The 21,360-nt window shown below is 41.7% G+C and overlaps 1 protein-coding gene across 6 annotated transcripts in view; it reads left to right on the forward strand.

Annotated features, from left to right (window-relative positions):
- The first annotated feature begins 1,118 nt into the window (after positions 1 to 1,118).
- B3GALT5 (beta-1,3-galactosyltransferase 5) overlaps positions 1,119 to 21,360 on the forward strand; it is a 110,160-nt gene continuing 89,918 nt past the window's right edge. For 5 of the 6 annotated variants that reach the window (XM_064279466.1, XM_064279463.1, XM_064279468.1 and 2 more), the window contains exon 1: positions 13,163 to 16,090. The gene's annotated coding sequence lies outside the window, so the exon portion shown is untranslated. Of the gene's footprint in view, positions 1,221 to 13,162; positions 16,091 to 21,360 lie in introns of those variants that run through there. The other variant, XM_064279469.1, reaches the window with a different exon arrangement.

The raw sequence follows: 21,360 nt of genomic DNA on the forward strand, positions 1-21,360 counted from the left end.
GCAGACTGCCAGGCCTTTCTTCCTAGGTGCTTCAGGGTAATTTTTAACTTTAAGTGCTTAACCCTTTTTGCCACCCAGGGACTCCATACATACATATAAATATACATTAATATATCAACATATTAATTGTATTACCTATTTTAATATATATTACGCGTAATTATATTGACATAATATATTACGCCAGTAAAAGCTTAATTCCATTGTCACCATCTTCTCTTCAGCTTCCTCCCCACTCCCCCAAGGGCTGGTCTGACTATACCAGCAAAGCATTCCTACTGAATCCGGGCTCTGCCCGTCACTAGCTTTGCAACCCAAGACAAGCCCTTTAACTTCTCTGTGCCTCAGTTTCCTCAGCCATATGATGGTTGTAATACCTATTTCATGAAGTTTTCCAGAGGATCAAATACAGCCCATTGCCGTCGAATCGATTTCATCTCATAGTGATCCTATAGGACAGAAAACTGCCCCATAGGGTTTCGAAGGAGCGACTGGTGGATTCAAATCGCCGACCTTTTGGTTAGCAGCCGATTTCATCCAACAGTCCCTATAAATCCTCCATTCCATACCTTGACCTTGAAGCAGGGGTCATAACCAAACCGTTTGCTATGAAAATAGCATCTTTTTTCTAAAAGGGGGTTGAGATGTGCAGGCCCCCCTCTGCTGTCCCTCTACAGCTGAGACTGTCAAAGTTGACTTTGGGACTCTCTCCAGGGAGAGCAGGACCGTATACCCAAAAAAGGGGCCTAAGGGGATCTGAGCAAATTCCAGTGCTGGGGAAAGACACGCCTGGTGCTGGGGAAAGATACGCCTAACATCGGGGCTCCGAGGCTGGGCATTTGCAGACAGTTCCTGCTTCTCCCCAGAATGTACAGGGCAGTGGTCCAGCCACTTCTTCGAGGCCTTAGCGGCTCTAACCCGGGTTCGGGGCGCCCCTCCTACCTTCTCGCCCCTCCGCCCCAGCGCCGCAGCGGTCAGCGCCGGGGTCCCCGCCTCCCCGCCTCGCGGGCCTTCTCACCTATCAGATTTTCTGTGCGCATCGCCGCGCTGCTCCTCCCACCTCTCAATGTCGAGCGGAGAGAAAAGCACCATCCTTGGCCGGCGCCGGGCTCTGCGGAGGAACGAGCCGCCAGTCCCCGCCTCGGCCCCCTGGGATGCAGCGGTGAGCCCGCGGCCGGTGTCCGGCCCTTCGGGGCCGCCCAGGGATGCCCGGGCGCACGGTAAGGGCCCGGGGACGGTAGCGCGCGGTCCGCCGGGTTCGGTGGCGGAGCGCGCGGGCGGCGGGTGCGAAGCGCGGGGTCGCCGGCGCCGGTGCACGTTGCTCATTCTAGCGGACCTCCTATTACAGGCTCTCATGGTTACTGTTATCTTCTAATTCAGGAAAAAAGAAGAAAAAGGGAAGTGACACACATTTGATCAGACTTGGTTTGGCGTGGTATTCGTTTACAAGGTGTACTCACACCGCACACCGAGGAAGTTGTGCTACTGGGTGGACGCGGTACCAACATAAGATTAGGAAATTCACAGCGCATAGAAGCATGTCACAATTAAACAGAAGAACCCAATCTTAAAAAAAAAAAGAAAAAAAAAAGCAACCCCTCAGCACCTGGCGCAGGCATCTCTGCGCATAGTGCGTGGGAGGAACGGAGGGGGCTGGCGGGCAAGATTGTGGTAAAGACATCTTTCACTAAGGAATGACAGGAGGGGTTTTGACTTTGTAGAAGGGACTAGAGGTGAGGCTCTTTAGGCCATTCCTTAATGTATTGTTTGCGATATCTGTATCAGTAATTTTGTGTGTGTGTGTGTGTGTACGCGTGTGTGATTAAGTGCTACGTGCAGTGAATATTTGTGTCTGAATAACAAGTTTTTTTTTTTTTTTTTTAACTACTGTTTCCATTTCACTTTTAATTTAGGTTTTTGACCCTTTGGGGATAAATATACCCTTCAGTAACAGGAAGCCCTTTCCAAAGTTACAGATGTTGTGGTATTATTTTCCACTCCTTCACATTAGTATGGAAATCCAGGTGGCGTAGTGGTTAAGAGCTACAGCTCCTAACCAAGAGGTCGGCAGTTCAAATCTGCCAGGCGCTCCTTGGAAACTCTGTGGGGCAGTTCTGCTCTGTCCTATAGGGTCACTATGAGTCGGAATCAATTCAACGGCAGTGGGTTTGGTTTTTTTTGGTTTACATTAGTATGACAAACCTAAAAAAAGAATCTGTATGCATAGCAACCTTTTGTAAATATTCACATCACCTCCCCGCCTCTATGTCTCTCTCAATTACACTTTCTCCCTTCTTCAGTGAGATCTGAGGAGTAGAGTTTAAAGAAGATAGAGATCTGGAGAAGAGTCATATTCCAGTGAGAGCTGGGGCTGGGGTTGGCTGTTGTTTCAAGCATTTTATGCAGGTAGGAAATTCTTAAGAGTCACCTTTGTGGGTAAAAAGCATGCTAATTCTACCCAGCCTTACCTGTAAGAAAAATTTTCAATTAAATATTAAGAGTCTGGTATATGTCCCATCATTTATGGTGTTTACTCTTTAAAACAGGTGCAGGTAATATGCAAATGAAGTTTCAAAGAGAGAGCATTTAATATCTTTCTCTTAAAGAATGGCGGCATCTATGTGAAGACCTGCTTCCTATCTCCTTTCATTTTGTCTCTGTTTTTCAAGCCTGGTTATCTTTTGTAATTTATTTGTAAAGGTAAATTCCAAAATAATAAGTGGGCTGTGTGCCTGGAGGCTCTCCAAGTGAGGGCTGTGGCATTTTAGATCTTGGACGTGCATCTCAGAAAGTAAAGGTAGTTGATGAGGACAGCATTGTCTTTGAAAATGTTCTTCCAGACATGGTTTTCCTTTTTTTTTTAAAATAGGATTTCTAAGTAGGTCCTTTAAATAAACCAGGGCCACCAATAATGTCTGATTTTATGAGATTCTACTTAACCCCCCCCCTTTTTTTTTCTTTTAAACTGGTCCACTATGGCCAAGGGGTCTCTGGGTAGTGCTAACAGTTAATGTGCTTGGTTGCTAACCAAAAGGTTGATGGTTCAAGTCCACCCAGAGATGCCTTGGAAGAAAGCCTTGGTGATCTGCTTCAGAAAAATCAGCCATTAAAAACCCTATGGAACATCTAGCTCAATTGGCATAACATAGTTTATAAAGAATATGTTCTGCATTCTACTTTGGTGAATAGCATCTGGGCTCTTAAAAGCCTGTGAGTGGCCATCTAGGATACTCCACTGGTCTCACCTCTTCAGGAACAAGGGAGAATGAAGAAAACTAAAGATACAAGGGAAAGATCAGTCCAAAGGACTAATGGACCGCATGGCTTCCACTGGACTGAGTCCAGTACACCTAGATGGTGCCTGGCTACCACCACTGACTGCTCTGACAGGGATCACAATAGAGGGTGCTGGACAGAGCTGGAGAAAAATGTATAAGAAAATTCCAACTCAAAAAGGAAGACCAGACTTACTTGCCTGACAGAGACTGGAGAAACCCTGTGGGTATGGCCACAGACACCCATTCAGCTTAGTAATGAGGTCACTCCTGAGGTTCACCCTTCAGCCAAAGATTGAACAGGCCCATGGAACAAAACAAGATTAAAGGGGTGGACCAGCCCTGGGGCAGGGACTAGAAGGCAGGAGGGAACAGGAAAGCTGGTAATAGGGAACCCACGGTTGAGAAGGGAGAGTGTTGACATGTGGTGGGGTTGTTAACCAATGTCATAAAACAACGTGTGTACTACTGTTTGATGAGAAACTAATTTGTCCTGTAAACCATCTAAAGTACAAAAACAAAAAACCCTATGGAGCGCAGTTCTACTCTGATACACATAGGGTCACCATGAGTCACAGGTGACTTGATGGTGACTGATTACTATGGTCAGGCTTCCTCAAATGAATGACATAATCTTTTCAGCAGGGAATCCCAAGACTGTGCCCTCCTTCCCCTCTGTCTGGCTCCACAGAATCTACTTAAGAATTGCAGACTTAGGCCAGTTTGGACCAGTCAAAAGGGTGTCAGGGGCTCTGTCTCCTGGGTTGGCTTTGGGCTCTGAGCCCAGGCAGTGATGTCCTAGGGGAGCCCCCTTGTCCTTTTGTGGATGCTTGTCCATTGGACTGGGCTTCTGGTCAAATTCTACATGGTTTTCTGCAAGGACTAGATCCTGGATCTGAATCTTGGTTCCAATGGCCCTGAAAACCTACCTGGTCCTGCCAGCCTCTTCTTCCCAGGGTACACCCAGGTACATCTGAGTACTCAGTGGAAGCTGATTGGATGGATGGAAACCTGCCTTGACCCCGATAGGCCTTGAACTCCCACATCCCACCACTCCTGGAATGACTGTCAACAGCCAGCAGGTCAGAACCTTTATTCTGGCCCCCCCCCCGCCGCCCCCGAATGGGAGCTCCTGGGTGACCAAGATTTGTAACCAGCTGTGGACTCTGGGGTTGTTGACCTTCCTCCTTCTGCTCCCATTTCTCCCCTTCCCTGCTTCTCCCTGCCCTAGGAAATGCCCTTGCTGGGTTGGGGCTCCTGCAGCCCTCCTAGTTTCAAGTTCCTCTCCCTCGACCCTGTAGAAAAACTCACTGCCATCTAGTCGATTCCTACTCATAGCAGTCTGATAGGATAGAGTAGAACTGCCCCAGAAGGTTTCCAAGGCTGTAAATCATTAAGGAAGCAGACTGCCACATCTTTCTCCCGAGGAATGGCTGGTGAGCTCAAAGCATCAACCTTTTGGTTAGCAGTCGAGTGCTTAACCATTGTGCCATTACTATTTCATAGGGGGTGATACATACAACATTTTGCCATTATTATTTCATAGGGGGTGATACAAAATACATATATACACATGCGCACACACACGCACACACACACGTACATATGCATAGAAACCCTGGTGGCATAGTGGTTAAGAGCTATGGTTGCTAACCAGAAGATCAGCAGTTCGAATCGGATTTTACTGATATGTGTAATATCCTTAACACGCTTCTAACACTGTACGTATATATGTATATATATATATATTTTATATGTATGTACAGGGTCCTGGTGGTGCAGTGGTTATGCGTTTGTCTGCTAACCAAAAGGTCAGCAGTTTGAATCCACCAGCGGCTCCTTGGAAACCCTATGGGGCAGTTCTCCCCTGTCCTATAGGGTTGTTATGAGTTGGAATTGACTCGACAGCAACGGGTATATATACGTATAGTGTTAGAAGTGCGTCAGGGATATAATAAGTGCTACATTGTTGTTGTTAGGTGCCCTCTAGTCACTTCCATCTTATAGTGACCCTTTGTACAGCAGGAGGAAGCCCTACCAGGTCCTGCACCGTTCTCACGATCGTTGTTATGCTTGAGCCCATTGTTGGAGGCACTGTGTCAGTCCATCTCATTCAGGGTCTTCCTCTTTTTTGCTGACCCTCTACTCTACCAAGTACTACATAATTCATAGCAATTATTATTATTATTTGCCTATTATGTGCCAAAAGGTCCCTGGGCGGCACAGTTTGTTTTTGGCTGCAAACCAAAAGGTTGGCAGTTCGAATTCACCCAGCGGCACCTCAGAAGAAAGGTTTGGCAATCTACTTCTGTAAGATTAAAAAAAACCCAAACCAGTTGCCACTGAGTTGATTCGGACTCGAGTGATCCCACGAGTGCAGAGTAGAATTGTGTTCCACAGGGTTTACGTGGTTGTGACCTTTAGGAAGCAGATTGCCAGGACTTTGTTCTGAGGGGCTTCTGGGTTGCTTTGAACCACCAGCCTACCATTTGTGCCACCCGGGGACTCCAGGAAAACTTTACGGAGCACAGTTTATTCTGACACACCTGGGTCGCCATGAATCAGAATTGACTCTATGGCAACAGATTTTACTATGTGCCAAGCACTTTACCAGGCTGAATAATACTGTTTTTGATCGAGATTGAGGTACGAAAATAAACAAAGCTAGTTTTCTTTTATTTAATTAAGAAAAAAAAAAGCTTAGTTTTAAAAGTAATTGTCAAATGGTGTGCTAGAGCTACTTTGAGCAACAGTGGAATTGCTGGAACAAGATGACTAACGTCAGGGGAGAAGGTTTAGTTTGTTGTCTAAATTTGTTACCAGAAGCCATTCCTAGATGTTCCTGTGCCAGTTAACAGCCCTATGTATTCTGCTCCTTGCTGTTTCTCATTTATTTGTTTCTTAGAGGAGTTTGGCTCTCAGTGTGTTTCCTGAACTCTGAGAGTTCCCTTTTTGATCTCTTTTTTGGCTCCTTGTCATCTCAGGTTTCCGTTCTTGTTTTGCTGATTTCATGTTCTCCTTAATTTCTTGTAGCAGTAAATCATTTATTGTGAAGACTTTTCTAATTTTCTGGGAGTAACTTTTCTTCTAGCCTGGCTTCTTCAGTTGTCTTTTGCATATTCCCTTCCTTTCCCTCCCCTTCTTCTCTCCCTCCATTCCTCTTTCCCTTCCTTACCTTAGTATTTATGCATATTTACTCTGCTGTTTCTTTTTATCCTAAGCATTTTTAACAAAGGCAGGTTTAGCTGTACCTGCAGCTATAATTGGAGTTTTAATCCTTCTTCTGCTTCTCTCCTATGTGAACGATATTTCCTCCTCAGAGCTTCGCTTTGTGTACAGGATGTTACGTTTTACCTGTTTTTCTGTTGCCCAAGGCTATGACGGAGGACAAGGTGCAGCTGGAATCTTCAGTAATCACAACTGATGGATTTAAGCTCTTTGTTTTTCCCCTATAATTGTATTAAAAGCTGCTTTAAGGGTACACTCAGGTTTCAGATTACATCAAATTACATCATTACATAACTGCCAACTTACATCATTACCTAACTGCCCACTTACATCATCACATAACTGTCAACTTACATCATTACATAGCTGCCAACTTACATCATTACCTAGCTGCCAACTTACATCATTACCTAGCTGCCAACTTCCCTCATCACCTAGCCGCCAACTTACATCATCACCTAGCCGCCAACTTACATCATCACCTAGCCGCCAACTTACATCATCACCTAGCCGCCAACTTACATCATCACCTAGCCGCCAACTTACATCGTCACCTAACTGCCCACTTACATCGTCACCTAACTGCCAACTTACATCGTTACATAACTGTCAACTTACATCATTACCTAACTGCCAACTTACATCGTTACATAGCTGCCAAACAACTGAGAATCATGCCCCAGCCAAGGCGACATCACAGCCAGCATTACTCTTGCCCCTCACTTGGGGGTTCGTCACTGCCAGAAGCATGTTGTTAATGCGCAAAATAGTTGGATAGGAGATTTTTTACTGTTGTCATAAATGTGAAATGTCGGATAACAAGACAGTCGTTAAGTGAGAAGTAGGTGTATTTTCATTTATGGTGTGCGCTTTTTTCTGTCTTAAGAAATTCTTCCCCGTTCTGAGGTTTTAAAGATGTTCTCATATATCTTCTTCTAAAAGTCTTAAAGTTTTGCTTTTTGCATTTAAGTTTTTAATGCTCTTGGATTTGTTTTTGGTATGTTGGGAGTTAAGGATTCAAATTTAATTTTTCCATGTAATCAGCAATCCCAGATCCTTGGTTCAATAGTTAATGCTTTTCTTGACTATTTGTAATACCATTTCTGTCATACGTGTGTAAATCAGTTTCTGGGCTCTCTGTTCTGTTCTGTTGGTCTATTTTTCTATACCTCACAGATACCTCACTGACTTAGTGTGGCCGTACAATAAGTTTAGATAGAACAAATTTCCCCACATTATTTTTCTTTGTAATGTATTTAGCTATTATTTCTGGCTTTTTGTTGCACTTACTAATTTTAAGTTCAGTTGTCAAGTTCGATCCAAAAATGCATGTGCCCTGGTGGCACAGTGGTTAAGCGCTCAGCTGCTAACCCAAAGGTCAGAAGTCTGAACCCACCAGCTGCTCCACAGGAGAAAGATGTGGCAGTCCGCTTCCATAAAGATTACAGCCTCGGAAACCCTATGGGGCAGTTCTGCCCTGTCCTACAGGGTCTCTGTGTGTCAGAATCAACTCAGTGGCACACAACAACAACAGATTTGTGGACTCTTGATTCTGTTTTTGGATAGGTAAATTTGTCTTTTTCTCCCCAATTCCTTGTTGTCTTAATTTCTGTGTCTTTATCATAAGTCTTGTTCTGGTAAGGTAAATTTTTCCACCTTGTTTTTAGCCATTTTCCTTAGTCTTTTAGGTTTTTTTTTCTTTTTTAGGTAGAAATGACATCTTTATGATATTGAGTCTTTCTGACTATGAACAGGGTATGTTGTTGTTGTTAGGTGCCTTCAAGTCAGCTCTGGCTCACAGCAATCTTATGTATAGAATGAATCTTTGTCCAGTCCTATGCCATCTTCATGATCATTGGTATGTTTGAGTCCTTTGTTGTAGCTATTGGTATCAATTCATTTCATCGAGGATCTTTCTGTTTTTGGAAGGCCCTCTACTTTACCAAGCATGATGTCCTTCTCCAGGGACTGATCCCTCCTGATAACATGTCCAAAGTATGTAAAACGAAGCTTTACTATCCTTGCTTCTAAGGAGCGTTCTAGCCGTACTTTTTCCAAGACATTCGTTTTTCCTTCTGGCAGTCCATGTTATATTCGATATTCTTTGCCAACGCCGTAATTTAAAGGCATCAGTTCTCTTGCGGTCTTCCTTATTCATTGTTCAGCTTTCGCATGCATATAAGGGATTTGAAAATAGCATGGGTTGGGTCAGGCACACTTTAGTTCTCAAAGTGACATCTTTGCTTTTTAACACTTTAAAGAGGTCTTTTGCAGCAGGTTTTGTCAGTGCGATATGTCATTTGATTTCTTGACTGCTGCTTCCGTGGGCGTTGATTGTGGATCCAAGTAAAATGAAATCCTTGACAACTTCAGTATTTTCTGTTTATCATGATGTTGCTTATTGGTCTAGTTGTGAGGATTTTGTTTTCTTTATGTTGAGGTGTAATCCATACTGAAGGCCATAGTCTTTGATCTTCACCAGTAAATGTTTCAAGTCCTCTTGGCTTTCAGCAGGCAGGATTGTGTTATTTGCATACTGCAGGTTGTTAATGAGTCTTCTTCCAATCCTGGTGCTGCATTCCTCTTCATACAGCTTCAGTGTTACTTGCTCAGCATACAGATTGAATGAGTGTGGTGAAATGACACAGTCCTGACACACACCTTTCCTAATTTTAATACAATAGAAGTTTGATAATGTTGAACTTACCTATTGGTTCTAATAGCTTATATGTAAATTCTTTTGAATGCCTCATGTAGTTTGGTTATTTGTGTCTTCTTAGCATGTTGAGGGGAGTCCTGGGAGTACAGATGGTTAACGTACTTGGATGCTAGCTGAAAGGTTGGAGGTTGGAGTTTACCCAGAGGTGCCTGAGAAGAAAGGCCTGGTGAACTACATCGGAGGAAAAAAACCAGCCATTAGAAAGCCCATGAAGCACATTCCTTCTCTGACACCCTTGGGGTCGCCATGAGATGGAATCAACTTAACGGCAACTGTAAAAGCAACGTGGGGGAGGATATTACTCCCCTAATCTTTTGAAATTATGGCCATCGGGCTTTTTCTGACCAATAAAATAGGAGTTGAAGTGACGTGTGTTGAAACATTTTATTGCAGGTACTTGATTTTCCAGGACTCTTTTGCTGTGCTTATGTCATGTGCATATGAACGTGTCATAAGATAGAAATAGCATAACATGAGAAATCACCATTTACAGGGACAGCTGCCTTGAAGAGTGTCCTAGATCAGTAATGGATGTTGCCTATGTGAAGATGATTTTGCAGTGTTAAGATCCCGTGATTTTGAGATTGTTCGCCACTGTGGTGTAACCCTGCCTATCTGGTCTGATGATGTTGTTGGTAGGTGCCATCAAGTTGGCTCTGACTCATAGCTACCCTGTGTACCACAGAACAAAACACTGCCCGGTCCTGCGCCATCCTTACAATCATTGTTGTACTTGAGCCCACTGTTGCAGGCTACTGTGTTAACCCATCTCATTGAGGGTCTTCCTCTTCTCTGCTGTCCCTGAACTTTGCCAAGCATGATGTCCTTCTCCAGGGACTCATCCCTCCTGACAACATGTCCAAAGTATGTAAGATGCAGTCTCTCCATCCTTGCTTCTAAGGAGCATACTGGTTGCACTTCTTCCAAGACAGATGTGTTCGTTCTTTTGGCAGTCCATGGTATATTCAATATTCTTCACCAACACCACAGTTCAAAGGTGTCAATTCTTCTTCGGTCTTCCTTGTTCATCGTCCAGCTTTCACATGCATATGGTGCAATTGAAAATACCATGGCCTGGGTCAGGCGCACCTTAGTCTTCAAGGTGACATCTTTGCTTTTCAACACTTTAAAGAGGTTGTTGGCAGCAGATTTGCCCAATGCAATGTGACTTTTGATTTCTTGACTGCTGCTTCCATGGGTATCTGATCTGATAATACAATCGTATCATCATCAGCATATAGGATAGTTTGGTTTCTTCTCTTACAATTCTTATATCTCTTATTTCCTTTTTTGGTCTTACTGCATTGCTGAATAAAAGCAGTGATATGGGCATCCTTGTCTCGATCTTGACTTTCATGGGAATGCTTTTAAGTTTCACTATTAAGTATGGTGTTGTTTTAGGTGTTTGATAAGGTAGCTTTTTTTGAATTAAGGAAATTTCCTTTTTATTATAAGTTGTTGAATTTACTGATTCTTTTTTGCATGTTTTGTGATAATCATGTATTTTTGTCCTTTACTGATACAGTGGATTAATAAAATTTGTGATGTTTTCTTTAGAAACTTCATGTTTATGTTCAAAAGAGAAATTGTCTTAGTTATCTAGAGCTGCTGTAACAGAAATACCACAAGTGGATGGCTTTAACAAAGAGAAATTTATTCTCTCACAGTTTAGAGGTTAGGATTTACAGTTTACAACACATAGTTTACATCAGATCACGAAATGGTAGACAACCATTCAATACTGGGATTCAAGGCCTAGCCAAGTTGACACACATTTTTGGGGTACACAATTCAATCCATAGCATTTCACCCTTTGACCCCCAAAATTCATGCCGCTGCCACATGTAAAATGCATTCATCCCATCATATCGTCCCAAAAGTCTTAAATCAACTCCAAGTACAAATTGCATCCTGAGGCAGAATTTCTCTTCATCTGTGAAATCTAGAATACAAGTTATCTACTTCTAAATTACAATGGTGAAACAGGCACAAGCTAGACATTTTCATTACAAATGGGAGAAATTGGAGGGAAAGAAGGGATAACAGGCACCAAGCAAGTCAGCAGAACACATTACATTAGCTCTCAAGGCTTGAAAATAATCCTCTTTTCTCTGAGACCATTTAGGCAATGGCTCTGCCCTCCAGAACCTGGGTTTTGGCCATACTTTTTTGATTCTGGATGGAGGCCCCTCAGCCCTGGGCTTCAGCTCTGCCTTCCAGGCTCACTGGAACAGGAACTCTGCTCCCCTGGCTTTAGGTGGCCCCATTCTCCTAGTCTATCTGAGCGGCAACCCTACCCCCTCAGCCCTGGCAGCCCCATTCTTCTGCCCCTTGGACATGGCAGCCCCACCTGCTCAGCTTCGGGTTGTGCATCTGGCCCCATCTTGCTGGCACTTGTGAATGGCAGCCCCACACTCCAGATATGAGTTGGTGAAGATCTGACTCTTTGAAACCTATGAGTCTGTGACCACACACTTTGAAACCTCAGAGGCCATGGCTCTACCGTTTGTGACCCCAGAGGTTGTGGCCCCGCCCTTTGAGACTAAGGCAGCTCTGCTTTCTGTGTTCCTTGTCTCTTCAGCTTCTGCTTCCTGGTTCCTCGGCCTTTTGGCCCCTCGGTCCCTTGGGCCAGACTGGCGTCGGCCCTGCTCAGGCAAGTGTTCCAAAGCTCCTTACCTCTGATGATAAGTGTCGAGAGGCACCCCACTCCACCAGGAAGCCTCCTGTGAAAGGCCCTCAGCTCTTTTGCTCTGTGGGTTGACTCTTGCACTGTCTTGCACCGATCTCCTGGTTCTACTGGTGCTGTTTCTTGCTGTCTGTGCTGGCTCTGGTGTTAACAGCTCTCCTCGCTTCCTTCTGAGTCGTCACTAGAATTGTCTTTGATGTCCATAATTCCACCAACAGTCTCTTAAAGACAGTCTTTGCATTTGCTGTTTTTCACCTTAAAACTCTTCTAGCCTCTACCCATTCACAGTTTCAAAACTGCCTGCACATTTTAGGTATCTATTAGAGCAGCACCCCACCCCAGTAACAAATTCTGTCTTAGTTATCCGGTGCTGCTATAACAGAAATACCACAAGTAGATGGGTTTAACAAGCAGAAATTCATTCTCTCACAGTTTAGGAGGCTAGAATTCTGAATTCAGGGTGCCAGCTCTAGGGGAAGGCCAAAGGAAACACTCCTTTCCTGGCACTTCTTTCTTGGTGGCATTAGGTCCCTTTCCTCTTGGCTTGCTTCTCTCTTTTATATCTCAAAAGAGATTGACTCAAGATACAACCTAATTCTGTAGATTGTGTCCTGCCTCATTAACACAACTGCCTCATTAACATCACAGAGGTTAGGATTTACAACACATAGGTAATTGGATCAGATCAGGAAATGGAGGACAATCACACAATACTGGGATTCATGGCCCAGCCGAGTCGACACACATTTTTGGGGGGACACGATTTAATCCGTAACAGAAATTGTTTGTAATTTTTTTTCTTTTGTTATCTTTATCTAAAGTTGAGTAATTTTCCATTCTCTGAAACAGCTTGTACAAAAGAGGGGATTTTTTTGTTGTTGTTCCTTCAATACTTGGTAAAGCTATGTGGCTTTTTTTTTAGGTTGGGGGCAGGTGGACTTTTGATTACAGATTCAGTGTGTAATTGTTATTTGTCTATTCACATTATATTTATTCTTCAGTGAACTTGTTAGCTCATGGCTTCCTACAAAATTATTTCATCCAAATTTTGAAATTTATTGACATAAAGTTATACACAGTATTCTCTCACGATTTAAAAAATTTCTACTTTTCTGTGGCTGTAGACTCTCTTTGTTTTTAATATTGTTTGCTTACGTCCTTTTTCGCTTCTTTTGTTAAATCTTGGTAAAGAGTTGTTTATTTTATTAGTTTTTTTTTTTTTTAAGAAACAGTTTTGAATTTGTTGGTCTTTTCCTTGGCTGTTTTATTCTTCATTTCATATCTTTTTACTCAGATCCTCATTTCCCCTTTTTCCTACTTTCTTTATATTTACCTGATTGTTTTTTTTCTAGCCTCTTGAATTACATGCTTATTTAAATTATTTTAGATCTTTGTGTTTTAATTCAATGGTATACATTTACTCTTAAATAACTTGTTAGCTGCATTCCAAAGATTTTGATATGTTTTTCTTCCATTGCTGTTTGGTTTCAAGTGGACATTGGGCCATAAGTTATTTTAGGAGAGCATTTGACAGTTTCAGAACGTGTTTTTCATGATTATGTTTTTTATAAAATTGTGGTAAATATTCGTTGTTATTAGGTGCCATTGAATTGGTTGCAACTCATAGTGACCCTGTGTATGACAGAAACAAACACTGCCTGGTCTTGCGCCATCCTTAAAATCATTACTATGTTTGAGCCCATTCTTGCAGCCACTGTGTCACTCATAGAGGATCTTCCTCTTTTTCACGGACCCTCTACTTTACCAAGCATGAAGTTTTTCCTCAGGGACTGGTCTGTCCTGATAACATGTCCAGAATACATAAGACAGAGCCTCACTATCCTCACTTCCAAGGAGCACTCTGGCTGTGCTTCTTTCAAGACAGATTCGTTAGTTCTTCCGGCAGTCCATGGCATATTCAATATTCTTCGCCAATCCCATAATTCAGAGGCATCAATTCTTCTTCAGTCTTCCTTATTCATTGTCCAGCTTTTGCATGCATATGAGGCAATTGAAAATACCATGGCTTCGGGCAGGTGCACCTTAGTCTTCAAGGTGACATCTTTGCTTTTTAACTCTTTAAAGAGGTCTTTTGCCAATACAGTATGTCATTTGATTTATTGACTGCCGTTTCCATGGGCATTGATGATGGATGCAAGTAAAATGAAATCCTTGACAACCTCAGTATTTTCTTTTTATTATGTTGTTGCTTATTGGTCCAGTTGTGAGGATTTTTGTTTTCTTTATGTTGAGGTGCAATTCACACTGAAAGCTGTGGTCTTCGATCTTGATTGATAAGGGCTTCAAGTTCTCTTCACTTTCAGCAAGCATGGTTGTGTCATCTGTGAATCACAGGTTGTTAATGTGTCTTCCTCCAATCCTAATGCTACATTCTTCTTCATATAGTCTAGCTTCTCAGATTATTTGGTCAGCATACAGATTGAATAAGTACGGTGAAAGCATACAATCCTGACGCACACCTTTCCTGATTTTAAACTATGCAGTATCCCTGTATTGCAGTGGACAAATCTGCTGTAAAAGACCACTTCAAAGTGTTAAAAAGCAAAGATGTCACCTTAAGGACTCAGGTGCTCCTGACACAAACTATGGTATCTTCAATTATCAAATTACCTCTTTGCTAGTGGCTAATTAGTTTTTTTTGTTGTTGTTATTGTTAGCTGCTGTAAAATTCACTCCCAGCTCGTAGCAACCCCACGTGTCACAGAGTAGAACTGCTCCACAGGATTTTCTTGGCTATAATGTTTATGGAAGCAGATCAGTAGGCCTTTCTTTCGAGGTGGTGCTGAGTGAGTTTGAACTGCCCAACCTTTTGGTTGGCGGCCAAGTGAAAATCTTTTGTTTCTCCCAGGGCCCTGTTAATCACTTTACCTCCTCAAAAACGTGCAGATAAATTCTGCTGCAAGACTGCAGCTTTTGTCCATCCAATCCCCCCTGTTTTATAAATCTCATTTTCTTCTACTCTAAGACTCAGTTTAGTAGCCGGCTTCCTCCAAAATGAGAAAACCGTTTGCCTCAAAAATAACTGAACTGCATGCAAATAACTAATTTCCTTTGAGCTATTTTTGGACAGACCTGAGTTTTACATTTTAGACCGAGGATGCAGTGCTTATGCCTCATGTCCGTCCTGTTCGCAGGCCCCACTGACCAACTGTGCTCTTTCCCACATCTTAGCTGTGAGTCTTCCATTTCCTTTCTAAGAAAGTGTGTGTCATCTTTCTAATCAGAAATCACTCGGCAATAACTCCACTGAGGCTGCCTTTCAACATCTGAGATTCTCGGAATTGATGCTGCTAACAAATTCTTGCTTCTTAAGGCCCTTTGGTCCCTGGGCCATTTCTCTGTGATACCTGGGATAGGTAATGCAAAATATGACCGATAAATATGCACATATAGGCTCTCTAGCCTAAACTCCAGAATAGCCCATAAAAATAGGAAGTGAAAGGAGAAAAAAATAAAATGGAAAATATGAAATGACACATCTAGATACCATTATCCACTTACTAGGCATGAGATTCTGGACATATCTAACCTGAAAGACTCCATTTGTTCTATAAATGAGAAATGGAAACCTTGTAAAATGTGGAAATAATACCAACTCCCTCCTCAACCTGTTAGTGAAATCACAGATGTCACTTCCTATTTCAAAACTCCTATTGCCTTGGAGAAATTACGCATAGGAGATTCTGGCAGTAGTTCTACATCAGTTAATTTCCCCGGTGAGTAAGGATTTAAGGAGTACGCCCTGTGCAAGGTTTAGGAGTTTGGACTCTGGGTGCATTAGCCTGGCTTCAGTGCTGTCTTCGACTTCTGACTCACTCTAGAACTCACTGGCAACTTGTTTACCCGTGTGTTTCTGTTTAGCTTAGCACCCACTTCCCACACAAATTGTGAGGTTTAAAGGAGTAATCACATGCCAAATGCTTAGTGGCACACAGCCAGTGTTTATAAGTGTTAGCCATTACCTTCCATGCGGGAGACCTGATGCAGTTCCAGCCAGTGCGTGGCATGTGCAGCCACCACCCCTCTGTCAGCGGAAGCTTGTGTGTCGCTATGTTGCTGAGCATGTTTCAGTGGCGTGTCCAGAATAAGACAGTCTAGGAAGAAAGGCCTGTTGATCTACTTATGAAAAACTTACCAGTGAAGACCCTATGGATCATAAAGGTACGTTCCTCAATTAATCATGGGGATGGTGCAAAACCAGACATAGTTTCCTTCCATTGTGCATGGGATTGACGTGAGTCGGGGACGAACTCAATGGCAGTTAACAACAACAATAGCAGTATTATTGGGACATTAATCTGATTTTCTTCTTATATATCCGATTGATCTTTTTTCATGTCCATTTTTGTCCTGGCCTTGGTTTTCAAAATGCAGCTCTTTGCTTTTCACTGTTCTTTTCATAGGCTTTGTTGCACTCTTACTATCACATTTCCCCCCTTTTTGCAGGCAGGTTCTAGCCAGATCACCCCTCTGCATTTCAGTAGGAGGCTTCTTGTAGCGCAGAACTGCCCCATGAAGACCTATTTTTTGGAGGACATTTTGACCCCTGTCAAATCATTCCACACCAGCTGCCCTCTCACCAGCTTGTACACAGCCATGCCACTTCCACTTCAAAGACTGTAGACTTTGACTTTCCACTAATTTCTATGAAATGCATTATTTTGAGGATGGAATCAGAGTATCACCCTCAGCAGTTGGAATCAACTCGATGGCAACGGGTTTTTTTTTTTTTTTATTAGTAGACTTAATGGGAACGTGTAAACTACTTCCTGAGCAGATGTACAAAAGGGATGTCAGGCTTTATCAATCAAAGGTCACAGAAGTCTTTGGAATGGCCTAGAATATTCTAGAAGTCTTTGGTATGGTCTCAGCACCTCCTGTTTTAAGCCTGTTTTAAGACTTCATCCTGCCTTTAATGTTTGTGTGCATTCTGGATCCTCATTGTTATATAATGCAGGCTCCATAAATATTTATTGATTTGATTGTTGTCATAGTTGCCTTACAGTGGATCCCGACTTACTGAGACTTCTTGTGTTGGGTGAATTAATTGATGCAGATGCAGAATTATTGCAAATACCTTCTATGATTATTTTCTAGGAGGCAATAAATAGAAGGCTTCAAAAGGCGAAGTGACATTTGTGGTTTTGCAAAAATGTTAGGAGGCAGTATTAATTTTTTTAAATAAGTTTTCAATTTCTCATTTACAGAGAAAACTGAGTCTTTAAAGTTAGGTATGCCCAGAGTCTTGTGACCAACAGGTGGCTAACCATATTCTGTATGTGTCATCTCATATTTCTGTTTCTCATTTTTTCCTTTTTCCTGTTTCATTGGCTTGTGCTGAATCTTAACTGTTTTAAACAGTGTGTATGTGCATCTTTATCGTAATATTTTGCTTTACTTTTTTGAATTAATTCAATTCTCTTTTTAGTTTTATTATTCCTGCTGTTTTCTATATTTTTTTCCTAAATCCCTTAAGCGCTTAGTCCTCTTTTCCTTTTCCTTTAATAAGGAAAATACTTTAGGCGTTTACTTTTTTTTTTTTCCTTGTGATTTAGGTGAAAGTTTACAGCTCAAGTTAATTTCTCATACAAAAACGTGTACAATATTGTTATGTGGCCCTAGTTGCAATCCCTATAATGTGACAGCATACTCCTTCTTTCCACTCTGTGTTTCCCGTGTCCATTCAACCAGCTCTTATGCCTTTCTGCCTTCTCATGTCATCTTCGGACAGGAGCCGCCCATTAAGTCTTGTGTATCTGAACTGAGAAGCACTCTTCACAGCTATTATGAGTCGATTTCGACTCATAGCAACCCTATAGGACAGAGTAGAACTGCCCCATGGAGTTTCCGAAGAGCGCCTCGTGGATTCAAACTGCCGACCTTTCAGTTAGCAGCGGTAGCTGTTAATCACTACACCACCAGGGTTTCACATAGTCCAGTCTAATCTTTGTCTGGAGAGTTGGCTTCAGGAATGGTTTTAGTTTTGGTTTAACAGAGTCCGGGGGCCATGTCTTGTAGGGCTCCTCTATACTCAGTCAGACCATTAAGTCTGCTCTTTTAATGGGAATTTGAGCTCTGCACCCTACTTTTCTTCCGCTCCGTCAAGGACTCTCTGTTGTGTTCCCTGTCAGGGCAGTCATTGATGGTAGCTGGGCACCATCTAGTTCTTCTGGTCTCGAGTTGATGGAATCTGTGGTTTATGTGGCCCTATTGTCTCTTGAGCTAATATTTTCCTTGTGTCTTTGGTGTTCTTCATTCTCCTTTGCTCCAGGTGGGTTGGGACCAATTGATGCATCTTAAATGGCTGCTCCCAAGCTTTTAAGACCCCAGACATCAATCACCAAAGTGGGGTGCAGAACATTTTCTTAATAAACTTTGTTAATGCCAGTTGACCTAGATGTCCCCTGAAACCATGGTCCTCAGACTCCTGCCTCTGCTACTCTGTCCCTCGAAGTATTTGGTCGTGTTCAGGAAACTTCTAAGCTTTTGATTTAGTCCAGTGGTGCTGACTTCCCCTGTACTGTGTGTTGTCCTTCCTTTCACCTAAGATGATTCTTGTCTACTCTCTACTTAGTGAATTCCACCCGCCCCCCGCCTCCCTTGTAACCATCAAAGAATGTTTTCTTCTGTGTTTAGACCTTTTCTTGAGTTCTCGTAATAGTGGTCTCATACAGCATTTGTCCGCTGGCAACTGACTAATTTCAGTCAGCAAATTGCCTTCTAGATTCATCCATATTGTGAGATGTTTCGCAGATTCATCATTGTTCTTTATCATTGCTTAGTATTTCATTGTGTGAATACACCATGATTTGTTTATCTATCCTTCTGTTGATGGGCACCTAGGTTGCTTCCATCTTTTTGCTGTTGTGACCAGTGCTGCAATGAACATGGGTGTGCATATTGTGTGACAGCTCTTATTTCTCTAGGATGTATTTCTAGGAGTGGTATTGCTGGAACTTATGGTACTTCTATTTCCAGCTTTTTAAGGAATTGCCAAATCGATTTACAAAGTGGTTGTACCACTTTACATTCCCACTGGCAGTGTATAAGAGTTCCAGTCTCTCCACAACCTCTCCAACATTTATTGTTTTGTGTTTTTTGAATTAATGTCAGCCTTGTTGGGGTGAGATGGAATCTCATTGTAGTTTTGATTTGCATTTCTCTAATGGCTAATGATCATGAGCATTCCCTCATGTATCCGTTAACCGTCTTCTTTGGTGAAGTACCTATTCATATCCTTTGCCCATTTTTTAATTTTGTTATTTGTCTTTTTGTGGTTGAGGCTTTGCAGTATCTTGTAGATTTTAGAGATTTGACCCTGACCAGATATGTCGTAGCCAAAGATTTTTTCCCAGCTTGTAGGTTATCTTTTTCCTCTTTTGGTGAAGTCTTTTGATTAGCATGTGTGATTTTTCATTTTGATTTTTAGGAGCTCCCAGTTATCTGGTTTTTCTTCTGGTGCTTGTGCATTGTTAGTTATGTTTTATATACTGTTTATGCCATGTATTAGTGCTTCTAGCATTGTCTGTATTTTTGTTCCATGATCTTTATTGTTTCAGATTTTATATTTAGGCCTTTGATCCATTTTGAGTTAGTTTTTGTATGTGGTGTGAGCTATGGGACTTATTTCATTTTTTTGCAAATAGATATCCAGTTATGCCAACAGACTGTCTTTTTCCCATTTAATGGACTTTACTTTAGGCCTTTGTCGAATATCGGCTGCTCATAGATGGATGAACTTACGTCTGGATTCTCAATTCTGTTCCATTGGTCTATGTAGCTGTTGTTGTACCAGTACCAGACTGTTTTGATGATGGTGGCAGTGTAATATGTTCTAAAATCAGGTAGTGTGAGGCTTTCCACTTTATTCTTCTTCTTCACTAATGCTTTACTTATCTGGGGCTTCTTCCCTTTCCATATGACCTTGGTAATTTGTTTCTCCATCTCATTAAAAAATGTCATTGGAATTTGGATCTGCATTGCATTGTATCTGTAGATTGCTTTGGGGAGTATTGACATTTCCACAATGTTGAGTCTTTCTATCCATGAACATATTATGTTTTTCCATTTATGTAGGTCTCTTTTGGTTTCTTGCAGTAGTGTCTTGTAATTTTCTTTGTATAGGTCTCTTATGTCTCTGGTTAGATTTATTCCTAAGTATTTTATATTCTTGGGGACTATTGTAAGTGGAATTGATTTGTTGATTTCCTCTTCCAAGTTCTCTTTGTTGGTGTAGAGAAATCCAAATGACTTTCATGTGTTTATCTTGTATCCTGATATTTTGCGGAAATCTCCTTTTAGTCCCAGTAGCTTTCTAGGGCTTTCGGGTTTTCTGTTTATGAGATCATATCATCTGCAAATAGGGATGCTTTTACTTTTTCCTTACCAATTTGGATGTCCTTTTCTCTTTTTCTAGCCTAATTGCTCTGGTTAGAGCCTCCAGCACAGTGTTGAATAAGAGTGGTGACAAAGGGCATCCTTGTCTGGTTCCTGTTCTCAAGGGGAATGCTTTCAGACTCTGTCCATTTAGAATAATGTTGGGTGTTGGCTTTGTATAAATGCCCTTTATTATGTTGAGGAATTGCCCCTCTATTCCTACTGGGAGTTTTTATCATGAATGGGCATTGGCCTTTGTCAAATGCCTTTTCTGCATCAATTGATAAGATTATGTGTTTCTTATCTTTTGTTTTATTTATGTGATGGATTACATTGATTGTTTTTCTAATGTTGAACCATCCCTGCATGCCTTGTATGAATCCCACTTGGTCATGGTGAATTATTTTTTTGATATGTTTTTGAACTCTATTGGTTAGAATTTTGTTGAGGATTTTTGTGTCTATGTTCATGAGGGATACTGGTCTGTAATTTTCTTTTTTAGCAGTATCTTTACCTGGTTTTGGTATCAGGGTTATGCTAGCTTCATAGAATGAGTTCTGGAGTATTCCATCCTTTTCTATGTTCTGAAATACTTCTAGTAGTACTGGTGTTAACTCTTCTCTGAAAGTTTGGTAGAATTCTCCAGTGAAGCTGTCAGGGCTGGGGCTTTTTTTTGCCGGGGGGGTTAATTATCTTTTCAATCTCTTCTTTTGTTTATTTAGGTTTATTTAGTTGTTCTACCTCTGTTAGTTTAGGTAGGTAGTGTGCTTCTAGAAATTCATCCATTTCCTCTATGTTTTTGAATTTGTTGGAGTACAATTTTTCATAGTATTCTGTTATGATTGTTTTAATTTCAGTTGCGACTGTTATCATATTGCCCATCTCATTTCTGATTTATTTGCTTCCTTTCCTGTTGTTCTTTTGTCAGTTTAGCCAGTGGTTTATTGCTTTTGTTGATTTTTTCAAAGAACCAGCTTTTGGTTTTTTTGACTCAATGAGTTGTTTTTCTGTTCTCTATTTCATTTATTTCTGCTCTCATTTTTGTTATTTCCTTT

Source organism: Loxodonta africana, chromosome 2 (assembly GCF_030014295.1).
Source record: "Loxodonta africana isolate mLoxAfr1 chromosome 2, mLoxAfr1.hap2, whole genome shotgun sequence".
Lineage (NCBI taxonomy): Eukaryota > Metazoa > Chordata > Mammalia > Proboscidea > Elephantidae > Loxodonta > Loxodonta africana.